At 40.3% G+C, this 5,722-nt stretch overlaps 1 non-coding gene across 1 annotated transcript; it reads right to left on the reverse strand.

The window, feature by feature from the left end:
• Positions 1 to 2,017: 2,017 nt before the first annotated feature.
• Positions 2,018 to 2,090, reverse strand: Trnad-auc (transfer RNA aspartic acid (anticodon AUC)). Its single transcript has one exon. It is a non-coding gene; the product is annotated as a tRNA-Asp (tRNA).
• Between the last annotated feature and the right edge of the window lie 3,632 nt (positions 2,091 to 5,722).

The raw sequence follows: 5,722 nt of genomic DNA on the forward strand, positions 1-5,722 counted from the left end.
AATCACTACCTGGACAGACAATGCCAATCCTTGATGAGACATACCAGTATTCATATTCCATCACTACTTTGCACTCAGCTGTGACCTTCCCTCCCAGCAGTTCTCCAAGGACCTTCTTCCTCATTATCAAATCCCACAATTATTGCATCACCCCATCAGGCAAGCAGAGCTAAAGGATTGCGAAAAGGGAAATCTGAAAAGCAAAAAAGAGAGAGAGAGAGAGAGAGAGAGAAATGAGGCATTTCATATTTTAGCAAGGGCATTTCCAGTTTTATAGAGTCTGAAACTTGTGCAACTTGGGAAGCCATTTTTATGAACACTGATGCAAAATTATTAAAAAGAAAAAAAAGCTTTTTAAAAAATACAAAACAAAGCTTCTAGGGTCCCCCTTGGGACTTTGGAAGAGGCTGGAGTTAAGTAAGAGATTAAGTATGACCCAGGCTTCCTCAGTTTCCTCTCAAACACTGTTCTATTCCCTATGTGAACCTGATTTTGCTCAATTTTCTTTTCTTGCCATCCTAGGATATACTACATTGGATAACGCAGCCCAGTGTGGCTTTCTCTTGTCAGCAACTTAAGATACCATCTCTTTTGTTTCTGTTTCCCACAAGCTGTTGAAGATGAAACCATAGTGCTGTCAGTGCAAAAGGTGTAAAGCTGACCTGAGACTATGTAAAAGAAACCATCACATCTTATTTTCCCAGACTATATAGAAAATGAAATTGTTGTACTTATTAAAATAGCTTTTCTTCAAATTCTTGTGACTTACTAAAAATGACCATTAACATTTTTCAGTTGGTTCCATTTTGGTTTTGGTCAGAGTTTCTTCTGAACTCAGTTTCACTGAGAACCTCGGTGACATTTATCCTTCACTTCCTTTTTTTTTTTTTTTTTCTGATGCCTTCTGGACTGAGGCTGAGGGATGTGTTATCTTGTCGGCACAACAGTTTCTCCTTTTGGACAGGATCCAATTAATGGCAATCATGTTTTTCTTTTCAAAGAACTCTAATAATGACTTACTAATGGTATGTCTAAGAGCTAGTGAGCACAACATAAACAAGGTTCACTTAGGAAGTCAACAGTAAGTAGATAAGATCCTCCCCTTGCCCCAAACAGGCTTGCTGTCTGTAGAAATTACATACACACACACACACACACACACTACAAGGTACAGGGAAGAGTGTGATATAAAATGACAAATCACAGTGACTGTCATCTGAGGCCATGCGAACCATGGTTGTGGTGGGAGTAGCCAGGAAAGCTTCATGAAGCAAAGGACATGTGATCTGAGCCCCTAGGATCACTGTGCTTTATACAGACAGAGATGTTCTGCACACACTTCTGATTAGCCCTGGTGGGGCTCAGGACAGTGTACCCTCAACATATGGCACTTTGGCATATTGAATATTTTCAGCTGGAGGAATTTAGGGAAATGGCAGAAGCAGGCAGGTCTCTTTCATGTGGCCCTGCCTTTCCCCTGAAGCAGGTTGTAAAACCCTCATCAAAAAGGCACCTTCCCTACACCCAGAGAAACACTTTTGTCTCTGAAGACCCAGGGAAGAATCTGAGCAAACATATGTTGTAAGCTCCCCCCAACTTACTACCATTAGATCATTCTCCCTTTATCCAATTGCATTTCTCTACAGCAGAGAATTGCATTTCTTCATCAGACCTAGAGGAAAATACACAACTTTAACTGATTCTTCAGGTGTTCATCTCCTTAGGCTCCCTGCATCAGGAAAAACTTATATTAAATAAATTTGTGTGCTTTTCTCTTGTGAATCCATCTTTTATGATAGAAGTATCCACCATGAAACTAGCAATGAATGAGGAAATGATGCTGTCTCTCCTACAACCCCTTGTATTCTCACACAATATTTGAGGCTACTTATAATAAAAATGAAGTCACAATAGGTTGTTAAAACAAGAATTAAAAACATATTGATCACTTTAAGGAGGACAAGCAAGAACTATCAGTGAGAATCTAGACTATTTTTTAGGATTTTTTTTTTTTTTTTGGTGGTACTGGGGTTTGAACTCAGAGCCTCATGCTTGATAGGCAGGCACTCTACCACTTGAGCCACTCCACCAGCCAAAGATTATTTTTTAGAAATGAGCTAAAATATAGATCTCCGTATGTAGCCCAGGACCAGGCTGTGTCTCAGTCTCCCAAGTACTGAGATTATAGGCATGCACACCACCCAGTTCTCACCTTACTTAACAACAACAAAGACCAACCAAACAAGAACAAAACAAACAAACAAACCAGACATATGTGCTTGCTTTAAACCCTATGAAAACTTACAGGACAAATCTGTCCGTTGTTATCCAAGAGGATGATGAAAGAGAGTAAAAGTATTTTCCATACATGCGGAAAGGCCTTTCATGTGTCTGTTTCTTAACACCAAAATTGTCTGTGATGGCATTTCTGTTGGGAGATGAGAAGTTGCAATCCAGGAATGAATGCACTTTTAGGTGCCCTAATTGTAACCAGATCTTGGCAGAGAGATTAGAGTGGAGCTTTCAAGCTCATGATGTGGGAAGTCTCATGCAGCTGATCTGAGGTAAGCTCTGAGCTTCTGCCTTGCTCACAGCTTGCCAGGCCAAGGTTTAGAGCAGAAACACTTAGCCTGAGCATGCATGGGGATCACAAGGAGACCTTGTGAAAACGCGGATGATTGAGCTGGACCATCAGGATTCATATTACCATCCTGGGAGGGGGCTCAAGAGCTTGCATATCTAACAAGATCCCAAGTGACACTCTTGTTGCTGACCATCCCACCTTGCCCCCAACAACATTTTAAGAACCACTAATGTCTTAGGACATCCCTTGTGAATCTAAGTGGTCCCTCTTGGACTTTGTATAAAAATTGGGGACCACAGAATTCAAGATGAAAAAACCATGATGGGTCTTCTGACTGGGTATTTTATGACCTTAAGTGAGAAGAAATTCATATGCTTTAGATAATAAAATAAGGATAACCAACATTTTTTTGACATTTTCTCTGTGCACTGAACTAAGAGTTGAACGTGCATTATCTTCCTTGGCATCTGGCCTGGGCAACAGAGTTGGTGTTTGATGTTAGCTGAGAAGCCAGTCCTGTATGCATGCCAGGAGGGAGTGTCACATCTTGTGTGCACTGCTGTGGTCTGCAGGGGTACCTGCATGCAAGGCCAAATTGTTGCTCAGGAAACACCTTTAAATCTGGACAAGCAGTCACTAGAGGCCAGAGTTCTGCTTCACAGAGCCTGCAGGAAACAACTGAGAGAATGTAAAGGCAGGTGCTAACAATTGTCTGTCTCAACCGCAAAGGTACCTGAATATAGAACAGATTGTAGCAGCCCTAGTACACATCAGAGGCACCTGGATGCCCAGGACCATCCACAGAGGAGCGATGAGCACAATCTAGGGAGACATCTGGATGCAGGCATTTAAAAAAGCACCCCAGGCAAGGTTGAGAACAACTGGTGAAGATTTGATTTGGGGCAAGATGAATCTGGCACAAAACCCAAACTTAACAAAACACCTATTTCCAGATTAGATCTCTTAAGGGTTTGCCAAGTTGGCCAGATTGGTTTCCTTCTATTCCTTGCAGTGGTAGTTTTCAAATGTCAGTGTGCATCAGAATCACATGGAAGGCTCCCCAAAGCAGATAGGAGGCCACCCACCCCTAGAAGGTTCAAGTGGGTCTGGGGTAGCCCGAGAATTTTCATTTCTACTAAGTTCTAGTGATATAATACCTTTGTCCCTGATGTGAGTTGCTTTGCTATTAAGATCTTGACCACATGTAGAGGAGGAAGGATGTCGTGTTGCAAATTTTCTTCTTTTTCTTTACTGGAGCAAAAAAAAAAAAAAAAAACATGCAGATAAACAAAACTGAAAAAAAAATCACAATCCAATGGTAACCACAATAAACATCTCTTTTCCTATATAGTAGATATGCATGAATACAGATTTACTTTTAGAAATTACAATAATTTTAAGGACATTTTTGCACCTGGAAACCTGTTGTGTTTCAAGTCCCTTATCAATGATATACAATAAACTTTGCTTTGAGTTTAGAACTAAAACAAAATTTCTTTTAACAACACTTTTAATCTTATGTAATAAAAAGTTTTATAATGTGTATATAGCTATTTAAATTAAACAGAGAGGCCCTGTTAAAATCCTTCTGATGTTGAATTTTAAGGTATTATTTAGTGAAAGCCTCTGAAGAAATGTTGAAAATATGCTGTCCCTATCAAGCTGTGTAGCTTGGCCCATAAATGTTTTCTGATTATGAAATCAGAATGGTCATCAAGAGATACAAAAGGCTCTCGGTGTTTATAGTCTTTTTTTTTTCTGGATTGAGTAATGCTGAAAAGAGCAAAGAATAACAGTGAATGCACTCAGAATTTGCTTGTTCCTTACATGTAGGACAAGAGTTAGAAAAGCGGCCTACACCACCGAGCAAAGGACACACAGCATCGGATGTGGTTGTACAGTATGTGGACTGAATGATTACATGTTTAAAGGAAGACACAAGAGAATTAAAGTAAGAAGTAGGCCACTACAGTAAAACATAAAAATACAAAGAGACAAACCCTCCACAAAGAGCCAGGCAAATAAAAATAACTTAAGTTGCTGCAGCTGTTCTGATTAGTGAGGTTGAAATCAAACTGAGGAATTGCTTCTTAAGGAAAGACAGCCTTGGGTAGCCCTTGAAGGCAGGAATCTCCAGTGAGAGTCCTCACCCTCATTCCTGCCACTGGCCATCCATGGATTTTTCCCTCCTGGATGGAAGGGCATCCACACAGGGAGAAAATGGTGCTCTCAGACCTGGCTGCACACCTGAGCGAACCCATGTGTTCCCCACCTCCACCCCAGGGACTCACTAAGTTGATCTGGGGTGGGAACTAGGCAGCAGTATTTCGTGTGTTTTGAAGGCCAGGCTGGCTTCAAACATTTAATCCTCTCTTCTATTTCCTGAGTGCTGGGATTAAAATGCATGTATCACCACACCTGGCCAGTTTTGTTTTTTATTGAAGTAAAATACATAGCTGTTTAAAAAGTGCACAGATCATATATGTAGCACAGTGAATTACCACAAAACTTATGTTTTTTATATTTGCATAGCTATAATTGAAGTAAACACACACACACACACACATTACCAGTCAACTGAGAAGCCCTGCTTGTGCCTTCCCAATATCTACTCATTCTTTCTTCTCCAAAGGAAATCCCCTGTCCTGGTTTTTGACACCCTAGAGTTTTCCGATTTTATATCTCGTGTTTTTAGGAAAATCTTTTATGTCAGGTTTCTTTCACTGAATGTTGTATTAGTGAGATTCATCCATGTGACCACAACCATGGTTTGCAAAGTTTCAAATACTGTCCAGTATTCTTTTACATGGATGTATCACAATCTATTTATTTGTTTGTTTGTTTATTATACTTTGTGTTGGTGGAAATGGAACCCAGGCCCTCAAGCGTGGTAAGCACACACTGAGGTATACTATTCTGTTTATGGGTAGTTGAATTGTTTCTTATTTGAGTGATTACAAATAATGCTGCTACAAACGTCCCTGTAATGTCACATGAGCACACATTTTTCTTGAGTTTAAGCCTAAGAGTGAAACTACTGAATCACAGGATAGATGTTGGTTCAACTTTAATAAATGCTGCCAAGTGCTAGAGGCATGGCTTACGCAGTAGAGTTCCTGTCTAGCACGCACAATGCCC

The sequence above is a fragment of the Castor canadensis genome, chromosome 12 (assembly GCF_047511655.1).
Source record: "Castor canadensis chromosome 12, mCasCan1.hap1v2, whole genome shotgun sequence".
NCBI classification, from domain to species: Eukaryota; Metazoa; Chordata; class Mammalia; order Rodentia; family Castoridae; genus Castor; species Castor canadensis.